A 16701-nucleotide genomic window follows, 5' to 3' on the forward strand; every position below is an offset into this window, starting at 1 on the left:
GCAAGCAAGGAGCTACACTACATATGCATTGGTATCAATGAAAGGGGGTAGTATATGTGGATTAAACTGCAGAATGCCGGAATAAGAGGGGGGGTAGCTAGTCTTGTCGAAGACTACGCTTCTGCCAGCCTCCATCTTGAAGCAGAAGAAGAGAGTAGATGGTAAGTTAACCAAGTATCACCGCATAGCATAATCCTACCCGGCGATCCTCCCCTCGTCGCCCTGTGAGAGAGCGATCACTGGTGTATCTGGCACTTGGAAGGGTGTATTTTATTAAGTATCCGATTCTAGTTGTCCTAAGGTCAAGGTACAACTCTGGGTCGTCCTTTTACCGAGGGACACGGCTATTCGAATAGATCAACTTCCCTGCAGGGGTGCACCACATTTCCCAACACGCTCGATCCCCTTTGTCCAGACACACTTTTCTGGGTCATGCCCGGCCTCGGAAGATCAACACGTCGCAGCCCCACCTAGGCACAACAGAGAGGTCAGCACGTCGGTCTAAATCCTATGCGCACAGGGGTCTGGGCCCATCGCCCATTGCACACCTGCACGTTGCGTACGCGGCCGGTGAGCAGACCTAGCAACCTCCATTACAAAGGAAGTTGTGTTACATGGTCCAACCCGACGCGCGTCGTTCAGTCGCTGACATCACAAAGGCTTCGGTTGATACCACGACGTCGAGTGCCCATAACTGTTCCCGCGTAGTTGGTTAGTGTGTATAGGCCAGTGGCGAGACTCAGATAAAATACCCAGATCTTGTTAAGCTTGTTATTTTGAAGTAACCACGAACGCCGACCAGGGCCAGGCCCACCTCTCTCCTGGGTGGTCTCAACCCGCCCTGTCGCTCCGCCACAAAGATCCACATAGAGGGCCGTCGGGAACATATGCCCTTTCAGCCCCCAATTTGTGAATCAACCGCGGGTACTCAACGAGCCGACCCGACTTTAGTCACAACATGTATCATGTGTATTATATATAATATATACCCGTTCAACACCCAACGTGATCACGGCCCGATAGTATAGCATGGCAGACTGACAAGAATGTAGGGCCACTGATGATAAACTAGCATCCTATACTAAGCATTTAGGATTGCAGGTAAGGTATCAACAACTGTAGCAACAATGACAGGTTGTGCATCAGAATAAGATTAACGAAAAGCAGTAACATGCTACACTACTCTAATGCAAGCAGTAGAGAGAAGAATAGGCGATATCTGGTGATCAAGGGGGGGCTTGCCTGGTTGCTCTGGCAAGTAGGGGTCGTCAACAACGTAGTCGACCGGGGCACCAGCAACGGCGTCAGTCTCGTAGTCTATCGGAGAGAAGAGGGGGTAGAAACAATGAATACAATGCAAATAGATGCATATCAATGCATGACATGACAAGTAACGATGCTAGGTGTGCCCTAACGCAGTAGGAGGTGATACCGATGAAGGGGGAAAACATCTTGTAAAGTATCCCCGGTGTTTTGTATTTTCGGACAAATGAACCCGAGGGGGAAATTTACGTGTTTGCTATGCTAGGGATGTGTGGCGGACTAACGAGCTGCGTATCCGGATTCGTCTCGTTGTTCTGAGCAACTTTCACGTACAAAAATTTTCCATCCGAGCTACGATTTATTTTATATTAATTTTGAAAGATTTAAAACATTTTCAGGATTTATTTAATTATTTTAATTCAACATTATCCAGAATAGTGCTTGCTGACGTCAGCATGACGTCAGCAGTCAACAGAGGTGTTGACTGGGTCAAACTGACATGTGGGTCCCACTGGTCATAGACCGTTGACTAACTATTTGTTAACATTTAATTAGTAGGTTAATTAGAGTTAATTAGTTAACTAAACAGTGTTAATTAAGATAATTAATCAATCAATTAAATAATTAATTCTTTTAATTATTATTTTTAACAACGTTCTAGGGCCGTGGGCCCCATGTGTCATAGGGCCACGGGGTTTAGCGGGCACCGGGTGTAGGGGGGCGGGCATGGGCGCCCGCGGAGGACGAACCTGCCGGGGCGTGAGGCGAGGCCACCGGCGACGAGGAAGCCTGCCGGGCGAGGCAGTGGGGGGAGGGGCGTCCGCGGGTGGCGCGTATGGGGAGGCCACGCGGCCGGGTGGCGCGGGTGGAGGCAGGGCACGCTGGGAGTGGCGGCTAGCGACGGGCGAAGCAGCAGGGCGGCCCACGACGGAGGAAGGGGCGGCCGTCTCCTGCGAGATGCGGCACGGCGCACATCTGTGTGGGAGCGCGTGTGGGTGCGGCGGCGAGGGGAGCAGAGGCGCTGCGCGACACGGCGAGCACGGGCACGCGGATGCAGCGGGGTGCGTGGCCGGGGGCCAGCGAGGTGGGGGCTCCGGCAGGCACGCGCGGAGGCGCCCGCGACCTTGGGCAGCAACAGCAGTGGGCAGCGCAGGCGGCGCTAGGGGCGTGGCCATGGGTCGCGAGCGGCATGGTCGGGCGTCACGGCCGCGGGCGTGGGCGCGCGAGCCGGGGTGTGGGGCGCACGCAAGAGGGAGGCTGCGGGCGCCTGCGAGAGGGAGGCTACGGGCGTGTGCGGTGGCGCAGAGCAGGGGTGCCGAGGGAAGGCACGGGCGCATGCGCGGTCGAGCGGGCGCGGCCGTGGCCGTGGTGGCCGCGTGCGGCGCGGCGGCGGGGAGACGAGCGCGGCGGCGGGGCTCACCGTGGGGTGTAGGGAACGGGGCAACGGGGCTTGAAGAGGATGACGGGGACAGCGTGTCGCAGGGGAGGCAGGCCGACGAGGAGGAGGAGGCAGGCCGGCGAGGTCGCGTCTCGGGCGGCGGCATCCTGGCACGGGGCGGTGGGTGGCGCGGCGAGCCCTAATCCGATCTGGATCGGGGGGAGGGGAACAACGTGGGAGAGGAGTGGGGCGGATGGGGCGGTTAGGGTTTGGTAGTGGGAGAATAAGGAGTGGGGTAGGCTTTCCCGGTTGGGCCGACCTGGTGGCCACCTGGGCCACAGATGGCCCGGGGGTCTTTTCCTTCTTCTTTTTGTTTGTTTTCTGTTTTTATTTTTTATTTATTTTCTTTTCTGTTTTATTTCAATTTAATTTATTTAGGAATTTTCTAAAAAATGAGTTTTCTCCACAATAATTACCAGTGCAATACTTGGCACCCACCGAACATTTTTGTTTCAATGTTTGAAAAAATTTATCGTTTGACTCGATTTTGAATTTCAATTTTGTATCGGTTTCGAATCAACCCGAGGTTATCAATAGTAATCGAGGTGATGTGGCATCATTAGCGGAGTTTTATTGTAGCTTAATTATCCAGGCGTTACAAAACTCCTCCACTACAAGAAATCTCGTCCCGAAATTTTAGGAGGTAGGGGGAAACAGTGCGGGGTATTCATCACGCAGGCGGTCCTCGCGCTCCCAAGTGGATTCATCTTCCGAGTGATGCGACCACCGGACCTTGAGGAATTTGATCGCCTTCTAACATGTGCGGCATTCAGCTTGGTCGAGAAGGCGGACCGGATGCTCTTTATAGGAGAGGTCCTGTTGCAATTCAAGCACTTCATGATCCACTGCTCGGATTGGGTCCTTGAAGCAACGGCGGAGCTGTGACATGTGGAACACATCGTGAACCTGAGAAAGGTTCAGCGGAAGCTCCAGTTGATATGCCACTTTTCCACGCCTTTCGAGAATAGTTAATGGGCCAATATAGCGAGGAGCTAGCTTTCCCTGATCCCGAAGAGGTGTGCACCCTTCATTGGTGTAACTCGAAGATAAGCCTTTTCGCTAGGTTGATAGACCATGTCTTTGTGATGACGATCATACTGAGTTTTCTGACGTGACTGAGCAGTCTTGAGATTCTCGCGAATAATGCGGACTTGTTCTTCGGCCTGTTGGGTAATATCCGGACCGAAGAGTGGACGTTCCCCAGTTTCTGACCAGTTCAGAGGGGTTCGACACTTTTGTCCATATAACACTTCGAAGGGGGCCATCTTCAGACTAGATTGATAGCTATTATTATAAGAGAACTCGGCATACGGAAGAGATTCCTCCCATTTCTTGCCAAAGGAAATTACACAAGCTTGAAGCATATCTTCGAGAACTTGGTTGACGCGTTCAACTTTTCCTTGCGACTAAGGATGAAACGCAGTACTGAACGACAGATGAGTTCCCATAGCTTCTTGGAAACTTGCCCAAAATCTTGAGGTGAACAAGCTGCCACGGTCTAAACTGATAACCAGTGGAATACTGTGAAGTGAAACAATTCTGGACATGTAGAGAGTTGCAAGCTGACTAGCCGTAATTGTTTCTTTGACCGCCATAAAATGTGCAACTTTAGAAAGCCGGTTAATGATGACAAGAATAGCATCATTACCTTTCTGTGATTTGGGAAACCCAGTGATGAAGTCCATTTCTATATGGTCCCATTTCCATTCAGGAATAGTGATAGTCAGGAATAGTGATAGGTTGCAGAGTTCCAGCAGGCCTTTGATGCTCTGCTTTGATACGGCGGCAAACGTCACACTCAGCAACATAACGAGCAATGTCTTGCTTCATATTAGACCACCAGAATCTTTGACGGATGTCCTGGTACATCTTTGTACTACCGGGATGAATAGACAAAGGCGTATCATGAGCTTCTTTCATAACCTCCTGTGTCATATCCTGGCTTTCCTCTGAACATGGCACCACTATGTGGCCCTTGAAGTACAAGGTGCCATCATCCGCAATAGTGAAGAATGGGGGCTTTCCTTCTGCGAGGTAGCGCTTAATCTTGTGGGCTTGAGAGTCATACTTCGGTATCGTTTTGACGCTGTTCACGAGATCTGGTATAGCAACCAGGGTATTGAGAGAACCTTGGGTAACAACGTGGAGGTTCATCTTGCGGTACTCAAGGGGAGGGGGAGCGAGTGCACCCGGAGGAACGATATGGAGGTTTAGCTTTCTGAATTCTTCAACAAGCGAGGACTAAACTTTGTGAACCTGGACGTGGTTGCAGTAAGATTGCGGCTCAAGGCATCAGCCATTACATTAGCCTTGCCTGGTGTATAGGAAATGCCCAAGTCAAAGTACGCAACAGTCTCCATCCATCTCTACTGATGGAGGTTCAGGTATGGCTGAGTAAACAGATACTTCAGACTTTGGTGGTCAGTGAAGATCTCGCAACGATTACCAAGAAGGTAATGTCGCCACTGCTTCAGAGCATGGATGACAGCAGCAAGCTCGAGGTCGTGAACTGGGTAGTTTTCTTCGTGAGGGTATAGTTGACGAGAGGCATAAGCAATCACTCTGCGCTCTTGCATTAGGACACAGCCTAATCCTTGACGGGAAGCGTCGCAGTAAATGACGAAGTCCTTCTTAGTATCAGGTGGAGCAAGCACTAGGGCAGAAGTCAACTTGTCTTTGAGTGCCTGAAAACTTTCCTGACACTTGTTTGTCCATTGTAACTTGATACCCTTATGCAACAGGTTAGTCAGAGGCATGGCGATCTTGGAGAAGTTCTCGACGAATCGACGACAATAGCTGGTGAGGCCGAGAAAACTTCTGACTTGCTTGAATTTCTTCAGAGGAGTCGAATCGAGAATTGCCTGGACTCATTCAGGGTTGACGGCAATACCATCCTTGGAGATGACATACCCGAGATAGGTTACTTCGGGAAGCCAGAATTCACACATCGAATACTTAGTGTAGAGTTGATGCTCTCGAGGCTTTTCCAGATCAAGACGAAGATGTTCAGCATGTTCTTCTTTGTTCTTGGAAAATACAAGGATATCATCCAGATAAACCACGACGAACATGTCGAGGTAATCCATGAATATATAGTTCATCAGACGAAAGAAGGTGGCTGGAGCATTCGTTAAGCCGAATGACATGACGGTGTACTCATATGATACATATCGAGTCACGAAGGCGGTCTTTGGGATATCATCTTCACGAACACGGATCTGGTGGTAACCCAACCTCTAGTCGAGTTTGGAGAACACTGATGAACCAGCCAGTTGATCATAAAGATCATTGATCCAAGGGAGGGGATATTTGTTCTGAATAGTGGCTTAGTTAATAGGACGATAATCTTGGACTAATCGGTTTGTCCCATCCTTCTTCTTAACAAAGAGAGAAGGTGCTCCCCAAGGAGAGCAACTAGGGCGAATGAAACCTTTGCGAAGAGATTTGTCGATTTCCTCCTTAAGCTCAGTGAGTTCATGCGGCGGCATCTTGTAGGGTCGTTTGGCTATAGGGGTGGTGCCTGGTTTCAAGTCGATGATGAATTCGACAGCTCTAGCAGGGGGAATCCTTGGAAGTTCTTCCGGAAAGACGTCTCGGAATTCATGAATGACGAGAATGTTTTCAATGCCCTCGAGTGGTGCAGCATTCAATGCATAAAGCCGTGGCTCGACATTCTGAACCAGATGAGCCTGGTAAGTAACTATTTCATCAGAAGGGTGTAGCAGATGGACGGTCTTAGTGGCGCAAACTATAGAAGCAGTATGCGCTTTCAACCAATCCATTCCCGGAATGAGGTCGATGTTAGACGACTTCGGGATAATGGGAGAGGCATAGAATTCCAGCCCTTCGATTTCCACAGGGACGTCGATGCCAACCACGGAGGTTTGACATTGTCCCACGGGGGTTTTTACCACTACCGAAGTGTTCATCTCCTCACATCTAACGTCGTGCTTGTATGCAAAATCTTCTGACATGAATGAATGTGATGCTCCTGAATCAAATAAAACAGATGCAGGTACTGAATTTACAAGGAGTGTACCCATCACAGTAGCAGGCTGGTCTTGAGGTTCATTGAGATCAACGTGGTTGGCATGAACACGACCATAAGACCTAGCATTGGTGTTGCAGGGATGGTTGCTTCCACGGCCAGCTGCGGGAAGGGCCAGTTGATTCTGGTTCTGAAAGCAGTTCTTGACGAGGTGACCTGGTTGACCACACTTGTAGCACAGACCATTTTTGGGAGTGGGAACAGGAGCTCGGGGTGGTGGAGCTGGAAGTCTTGGCTGCCTAGTTGGTGGGGGAGGCAGACGCGGTGCAACATAGGACTGTCTTGAAGCAGGTGCAGTTGGCTGGTACATGCTGTTGGGAATCCATATCCTACGCTTCTGCGAGGACGGGCCCGAAGATGAGTCCGTGTCACGGTTGCGCCTATGAGAGCTCTGGTGTTCTTGCAGACCAGTTTCGACATTGATGGCCTTGTTCACCAAGGTGGCGAAATCAGCAAAGTCATGCACTAGAAGTGAGAGCTTGATGTCAGCTTGAAGGCCATCACGGAACTTCTCCTGTCTGCGTGCATCAGTTGCAATGTCTTCTTCAGCATAGCGGGATAAATCCAGAAACACCCGTTGATAAGCTTCGACAGTTTTGTTGCCCTGAGTGAGGCTACGGAACTCACGCTTCTTCCGGTCCATGACTCCCTGAGGAATGAAGCGGGCATGAAAAGCGGCTTGGAAATCTGGCCAGGTGATGATTGTTCTAGCTGGCAGAGTACGCCTGTGGTTGTCCCACCATTGAGCAGCGGGTCCTTTCAGGAAGAAGGAAGAAAATGTGACATAGCTGGCAGGGGCTACATCAGCAGACTCCATCTCATAGGTGATGTCACGGAGCCAGTCCTCAGCATCCAGAGGCTGAGGTGAGCTGCGGTACATAGTTGGGTTGAGGTGCATGAAATCCTGCAAAGTCACCTGGGCTAGCTGCTGGTTCATATTGGGGCGAGGAAACTGAGCCATAATATTCTCCATGAACTGGCGATTCAGCTCGAACTGTTGCATCATACCAGCCATGTACTCAGGCGGTGGTGGGGGATGGCCACCACGACCACGACCACCTGGTCTAACCATCCTGCTAAAATATAACAGCGGTAGTTCAGCATTGAGAAATTTGCAAAGACAAGCATCATTCACGATGAAGCATGCACAATGAAAGAAGCACGATAGAAACTACGTAGTAGTCGGCATATCTTACAAAAGGGATCATGCATAGAGTTCGATACACATAGTTCAGTACATAGACTAAAGACGTCATAGGCGGCACGCAGGCTCGCGGCGAATGCATCTAACACTAACAAGCAAGACTACATCAGTCCTAGAAGGAACTGTGGAGGTAGGTGTAGCCTGACAGCTGGTAGTGACGCGATGGGAAGTCCTCCACATCAGTAGCCTGGGGTCCACGGATACTCTAGTGTAGAACCCGATGCTCATGTGGCAGAAGAGGACCAAGTGCGGGAGAGTAGCCTCCCACATCTGGCCAGCCGACACCCTGGGGCATCACGGTCCTGGCAGGGTAGATCACAGAACGCGACAGATCACCAGATCGGACAAGGGGGTGCAACAACGTCAGAGCACGGTAAAGGTGCTGACGGGTGGTGTACAACTCGTGGCAAAGAGCTCGAGTAGCTCTATCCAGCCCATCAGCATGCAGAACCAGGTTCTGATGGTAGAAGGGCTCTCGGGTGATGGTGGAGTAGGTAGCAGTGTAGTATCCCTCCGCACCAAAATCGGATGCGATAGCAATATGCCTGAAAGGGGAGGTGTCCAACTCCCGATACTCTCCAGAAGATGTGTCAGAGCGGCATAAGCGGCATCATGGACTGCCATGTCGATAGTCACTCCAACACCATGAGCAGTATGCAACACGGTAGTGGAGTCATATTCCCGAGAGTAGAGGTGGACGATGGCACGGTACTGCTCCTGGTTAAAGTCCTGGTACTGCTCGTACACGGTGTACTCAGGGTGCCAGCGATAACCCAGATAGGTCATCATCTCAGCTAACACAGCAGGTGATTCTGAGACACCAATGGCCGTCGTGTGGTGCACGACCTGCCTCGTGGGTTCCATCTAAAAACAAAGATGTTTCAAAGGAGTCAAATGACAGTGTGGATAATGTTCAATATACTACTCTAAGGAATAGCTAGGGCTTATCCAACTTTGGGGTGAACGTGGTAACGGGATCCTAATGTTAAAGTTAGTAACTTCGTTTAACCCGAGTAGAAGAGAGTTCAGAGTCCCAGAGTAAAGATCGAGGAGTAAAAGATCCTAATACCACCCAAATGGCGATGTGGGCCCGTAAGACACACAACCATGTTAGTAAAAAGTTTTACAATGTCTAGACTCGACTTCGGCTAAGGAGTGTGGAAGGGGGATTCCTACAGGCAATCGGCTCTGATACCAACTTGTGACGCCCCCGATTCAACCGTACATTAATCATACACGCAAACGTGTACGAGCAAGATCAGGGACTCACGAGAAGATATCACAACACAACTCTACAAATAAAATAAGTCATACAAGCATAATATTACAAGCCAAGGGCCTCGAGGGCTCGAATACAAGAGCTCGATCATAGACGAGTCAGCGGAAGCAACAATATCTGAGTACAGACATAAGTTAAACAAGTTGCCATAAGATGGCTAGCACAAACTAGGATACATATCGAAAGAGGCGGATGCCTCCTATCTGGGATCCCCCTAAACTACTCCTGGTTGTCATCAGCGGCCTGCACGTAGTAGTAGGTACCTCCCGAGTAGTAGCAGTCGTCATCGACGGTGGCGTCTGGCTCATGGACTCCAACGTTTGGTCGCAACAATCGGATATAGAAAGGGGGAAAAGGGGGAGCAAAGCAACCGTGAGTACTCATCCAAAGTACTCGCAAGCAAGGAGCTACACTACATATGAATTGGTATTAATGAAAGGGGGTAGTATATGTGGAATGAACTGCAGAATGCTGGAATAAGAGGGGGATAGCTAGTCCTGTCGAAGACTACGCTTCTGGCAGCCTCCATCTTGAAGCAGAAGAAGAGAGTAGATGGTAAGTTAACCAAGTATCACCGCATAGCATAATCCTACCCAGCGATCCTCCCATCGTCGCCCTGTGAGAGAGCGATCACCGGGTTGTATCTGGCACTTGGAAGAGTGTATTTTATTCAGTATCTGGTTCTAGTTGTCATAAGGTCAAGGTACAACTCCGGGTCGTCCTTTTACCGAGGGACACGGCTATTTGAATAGATCAACTTCCCTGCAGGGGTGCACCACATTTCCCAACACGCTTGATCCCCTTTGTCCGGACAAACTTTTCTGGGTCATGCCCGGCCTCAGAAGATCAACATGTCGCAGCCCCACCTAGGCACAACAGAGAGGTCAGCATGCCGGTCTAAATCCTATGCGTGCAGGGGTCTGGGCCCATCGCCCATTGCACACCTGCATGTTGCGTATGCAGCAGGTGAGCAGACCTAGCAACCTCCATTACAAAGGAAGTTGCGTTACGCGGTCCAACCCGGCGCGTGCCTCTCAGTCGCTGACGTCACGAAGGCTTCAGCTGATACCAGGACATCGAGTACCCATAATTGTTCCCGCGCAGTTGGTTAGTGCGTATAGGCAAGTGGCCAGACTCAGATCAAATACCCAGATCTCGTTAAGTGTGTTATTTTGAAGTAACCACGAACGTCGACCAGGGCCAAGCCCACCTCTCTCCTGGGTGGTCTCAACCTGCCCCGTCGCTCCGCCACAGAGATCCACATAGAGGGTCGTCGGGAACGTATGTCCTTTCAGCCCCCAATTTGTGAATCAACCGCGGGTACTCAACGAGCCGACCCGACTTTAGTCACAACATGTATCATGTGTATTATATATAATATATACCCGTGATCAACACCCGACGTGATCACGGCCCGACAGTATAGCATGGCAGACTGACAAGAATGTAGGGCCACTGATGATAAACTAGCATCCTGTACTAAGCATTTAAGATTGCAGGTAAGGTATCAACAACTGTAGCAACAGTGACAGGCTATTCATCAGAATAGGATTAACGGAAAGCAGTAACATGCTACACTACTCTAATGCCAGCAGTAGAGAGAAGAATAGGCGATATCTAGTGATCAAGGCGGGGGGCTTGCCTGGTTGCTCTGGCAAGTAGGGGTCGTCAACAACGTAGTCGACCGGGGCACCAGCAACGGCGTCAGTCTCGTAGTCTACCGGAGAGAAGAGGGGGAAGAAACAATGAATACAATGCGAACAGATGCATATCGATGCATGACATGACAAGTAACAGTGCTAGGTGTGCCCTAACGCAGTAGGAGGTGATACCGACGAAGGGGGAAAACATCCGGGAAAGTATCCCCGGTGTTTCGCATTTTCGGACAGATGAACCAGAGGGGGAAAGTTGTGTGTTTGCTATGCTAGGGATGTGTGGTGGATGAACGGACTGCGCATCCGGATTCGTCTCGTCGTTCTAAGCAACTTTCATGTACAAAGTTTTCCCATCCGAGCTACGGTTTATTTTATATTAATGTTAAAAGATTTCAATCATTTTTAGGATTTATTTAATTATTTTAATTCAACATTATCCAGAATAGTGCTTGCAGACGTCAGCATGACGTCGGTAGTCAACAGAGATGTTGGCTGGGTCAAACTAACATGTGGGTCCCACTGGTCATAGACTGTTGACTAACTATTTGTTAACATTTAATTAACAGGTTAATTAGAGTTAATTAGTTAACTAAACCGTGTTAATTAAGATAATTATTTATTTATTTATTTATTTATTTTAATTATTATTTTTTAAACAAACGTTCTAGGGCCGTGGGCCCCATGTGTCATAGGGCCAGGGGGTTTAGCGGGGCGGGCATGGGCGCCCGCGGAGGACGAACCCGCCGGGGCGCGAGGCGATGCCACCAGCGACGGGGAAGCCTGCCGGGCGGGGCAGTGAGGGGGGGGTGGCCGCGGGCGGCGCGTGTGGGGAGGCGTGATAACCCATAAGTATATGGGATCACAACAGTTTTCGAGGGTAGAGTATTCAACCCAAATTTATTGATTCGACACAAGGGGAGCCAAAGAATATTCTCAAGTATTAGCAGCTGAGTTGTCAATTCAACCACACCTGGAAACTTAATATCTGCAGTAAAGTGTTTGGTAGCAAAGTAATATGATAGTAGTGGTAACGGTAGCAAAAGTAATATCTTTGGGTTTTGTAGTGATTGTAACAATAGCAACGGAAAAGTAAATAAGGGAAGAACAATATATGGAAAGCTCCTAGGCAATGGATCGGTGATGGAGAATTATGTCGGATGCGATTATTCATGCAACAGTTATAACATAGGGTGACACAGAACTAGCTCCAATTCATCAATGTAATGTAGACATGTATTTCGAATATAGCCATACGTGCTTATGGAAAAGAACTTGCATGACATCTTTTGTCCTACCCTCCCGTGGCAGCGGGGTCCTATTGGAAACTAAGGGATATTAAGGCCTCCTTTTAATAGAGTACCGGACCAAAGCATTAACACATAGTGAATACATGAACTCCACAAACTACGGTCATCACCGGGAGTGGTCCCGATTATTGTCACTTCGGGGTTGCCGGATCATAACACATAGTAGGTGACTATAGGCTTGCAAGATAGGATCAAGAACTCACATATATTCATGAAAACATAATAGGTTCAAATCTGAAATTGTGGCACTCAGGCCCTAGTGACAAGCATTAAGCATAGCAAAGTCATAGCAACATCAATCCCAAAACATAGTGGATACTAGGGATCAAACCCTAACAAAACTAACTCGATTACATGATAAATCTCATCCAACCCATAACCGTCCAGCAAGCCTACGATGGAATTATTCACGCACGGCGGTGAGCATCATGGAATTGGTGATGGAGGAAGGTTGATGATGATGATGGCGATAGATTCCCCTCTCCGGAGCCCCGAACGGACTCCAGATCAGCCCTCCCGAGAGAGTTTAGAGCTTCATGGCGGCTCTGTATCGCAAAACGCGATGAATCCTTCTCTCTAATTTTTTCTCCCCGAACACGAATATATAGAGTTGGAGTTGAGGTTGGTGGAGCACCAGGGGGCCCACGAGGCAGGGGGCGCGCCCAGGGGGGTAGGCGCGCCCCCCACCCTTGTGGACAGGGTGTGGGCCCCCTGGCCTTGATTCTTTCGCCAGTATTTTTTATCAATTCCAATAATAATCTCCGTTTATTTTTAGGTCATTCCGAGAACTTTTATTTCTGCACAAAAATAACACCATGGTAATTCTGCTGAAAATAGCGTTAGTCCGGGTTAGTTCCATTCAAATCATGCAAGTTAGAGTCCAAAACAAGGGCAAAAGTGTTTGGAAAAGTAGATACGACGGAGACGTATCAACTCCCCCAAGCTTAAACCTTTGCTTGTCCTCAAGCAATTTAGTTGATAAACTGAAAGTGATAAAGAATAACTTTTACAAACTCTGTTTGCTCTTGTTGTTGTAAATATGTAAAGCCAGCATTCATGTTTTCAGCAAAGATTATGAACTAACCATATTCACAATAATATTTAGGTCTCATGTTTACTCATATCAATGGCATAATCAACTAGCGAGCAATAATAATAAATCTCGGATGACAACACTTTCTCAAAACAATCATAATATGATATAACAAGATGGTATCTCGCTAGCCCTTTCTGAGACCGCAAAACATAAATGCAGAGCACCTTTAAAGATCAAGGACTGACTAGACATTGTAATTAATGGTAAAAGAGATCCAGTCAAGTAATACTCAATGTAAACTAACAGTAATGGATGCAAATGACAGCGATGCTCTCTAACTGGTGCTTTTTAATAAGAGGATGATGACTCAACATAAAAGTAAATGGATAGTCCCTTCGCAGAAGGAAGCGGGGATTTGTAGAGGTGCTAGAGCTCGGTTTTGAAATAGATATGAATAATAGTTTGAGCCGTATACTTTCATTGTCAACATAACAATCGAGAGATCTCCATATCTTCCATGCTACACACATTATAGGCGGTTCCCAAGCAGAATGGTAAAGTGTATACTCCCCCACCACCAACAAGCATCAATCCATGGCTCGCCCGAACAACGGGTGCCTCCAACTAACAACAATCTTGGGGGAGTTTTGTTTGCAATTATTTTGATTTGATTTGCTTAAAGCATGGGACTGGGCATCCCGGTGACCAGCTATTTTCTCGTGAGTGAGGAGCGGAGTCCACTCCTCTTGAGAATAACCCGCCTAGCATGGAGGATACAGACAGCCCTAGTTGGTACATGAGCTATTCGAGCATACCAAACAGAATGTTTATTTGAAGGTTTAGAGTTTGGCACATACAAATTTACTTGGAACGGTAGGTAGATACCGTATATAGGTAGGTATGGTGGACTCATATGGAACAACTTTGGGGTTTATGGAGTTGGATGCACAAGCAGTATTCCCGCTTAGTACAAGTGAAGACTAGAAAAAGAGTGGGAAGCGACCAGCTAGAGAGCGACAACAGTCATGAACATGCATTAAAATTAATCAACACCGAATGCAAGCATGAGTAGGATATAATTCACCATGAACATAAATATTGTAGAGGCTATGTTGATTTTGTTCCAACTACATGTGTGAACATGTGCCAAGTCAAGCCACTCGAATCGTTCAAAGGACGATACCACCCTATCATACCACATCACAACCATTTTAATAGCATGTTGGTACGCAAGGTAAACCATTATAAACTCCTAGCTAATTAAGCATGGCATAAACAACTACAATCTCTAATTGTCATTGCAAATATGTTTCTTTCATAATAGGCTAAATCAGAAATGATGAACTAATCATATTTACAAAAACAAGAGAGGTCGAGTTCATACCAGCTTCTCTCATCTCAATCGGTTCATCATATATCATCATTATTGCCTTTCGCTTGCACGACCGAATAGTGTGGATAATAATAATAGTGCACGTGCATTGGACTAAGCTAGAATCTGCAAGCATTCAATTCAAGAGAGAAGACAAGGTAATATGGGCTCTTTGTTAGGTCAAAAATAATGCATATGAGAGACACTCAACATTTTCATTATGGTCTTCTCCTCTCGACCCCCAAAGAAAATAAACAAAACTATTTACACGGGAAAGCTCCCAACAAGCAATAGAATAACGAGAAATATTTTTGGGTTTTCTTTTTAATTACTACTACGGGCATGGAAAGTAAACTAACTAAAAGCTACAACTAATTTTTTTGGTTTTTCTTAAGGTTTATTAAGGCACACAAGAAGAAAGCTAAAAGGAAATAAACTATCATGGATGATACAATGAAAAAGTATGAGCACCGACAACTAGCATGAGTGTGTGAACATGAATGTAATGTCGGTGAGAAATACATACTCCCCCAAGCTTAGGCTTTTAGCCTAAGATGGTCTATGCCCATGGATGGCCTGGTGGATATCCGAAGTTGAAGTTGGGGTCGTACTGAGATGCATCAGCTATTGCCTGACGAGCTGCAGCTTGGAGGCGAGCTGCCTCCGTCCTCCTCTCATACTCGGCCGCCTCCTCCCTAGTTATAACATATCTTCCTTTTTCCTGAAAGTCAAAGAAGGAAGGAGCAGGGAGAGCGACGTGATAGGTGCGTCGTCTGTAAAAGATTAGTCGGTACTGGAGGAACTGATTGTTCCTCTCAACAAACTGATGATGAACCATGGCATTATAATCTAAATAAGCATGAGGCAACTCAATATCATCTCCATGTATGGGTATCTCAAGAAAATCAGCTAAATGGGTTGCGTAAATTCCACCAAAGAAATCTCCATTAATTTTGTTATTATGCAACCAGCGTGCAACAATGGCCGCCAAGTTATATTGTCTATCTCCTAATACAGCACTCTTGAGAACACTAAGATCTGGCACACACATGGGACATGCCTCATCCTTACTATTTATGCATCTACCTATAAAGAGAGCAAAATAATGTATAGCGGGAAAATGAATGTTCCCTATGGTAGCTTGTGTGATTTCCCTAGATTCCCCCATAGTTATACTAGCAAGAAAGTCTCTATATTCAGATTTGCGAGGTTCACTAACATTAACCCACCGTGGGAGTTTACAAGCAGTGTTAAAATCTTCTAAGTCCATGGTATAAGATTTATCATAAAGATCAAACATGACAGTTTGAGAATTGCGTGATGATGAAAATTCAAACCTTCTCACAAAGGAATCAGTGAGGTAGTGGTACTGACGGCACTTATCTGCCATGAAGCTCTCAAGATCGGCGTTACGCACATATGCGTCAAATTCCTCCTTGATTCCTTCTTGGACCATGAAATCTTCTGACAGCCATTCACAAGGCCGCACTTGAGCATCCCTCGGTGGTTCATCGTCCGGCTCACGCATTGCGGGCCTGGGTCCTTGCTTCCTTGAAGAACCACCTTGGTACATTTTCCTAAACATATTTCCTCCTCTGAAAAATTTCTGAAATTTTTAGTAACTTCAAAATAAAAGTGAACCAAACTCAACAAAATTGATAGCAACTACTCCCACAAGTGCCTAGAAAGTATATCATGCATTAGAACTACTTGGGACCATATAAATTTGACATGCAAGCTCAAGAACAGGGTCACCTAGGCAGCAAAAATTCCAATGAAGAAATCACTAGAACAAAAACTAATTGGACCATTGGAGGAGTCACATACCGAAGAACAATCCCCCAAAGCAGCTTTGTGAATGGAGCTTTGAGCTAGGAGATCGAAAATGGCAGCAAGATGAGCTAGAACTCGTGCTTGAGCTGGTTGGTGATTTTTTTGGGAGGAAGAAGGAGTGTGTGGTGGCTAGAATAAGTGGAGGGGGCCACCAGGGGCCCACGAGGCAGGGGGCGCGCCTTGGACCCTCGTGGCCAGGTGCTGGCTCCCCCTGATGTGTTCTCAGTGCCAGATATTCTCAAATATTCCAGAAAAAATCATATTAA

The sequence above is a fragment of the Triticum urartu genome, chromosome 6A (genome assembly GCF_056163025.1).
Source record: "Triticum urartu cultivar PI428250 chromosome 6A, HENAU_Tu73, whole genome shotgun sequence".
Lineage (NCBI taxonomy): Eukaryota > Viridiplantae > Streptophyta > Magnoliopsida > Poales > Poaceae > Triticum > Triticum urartu.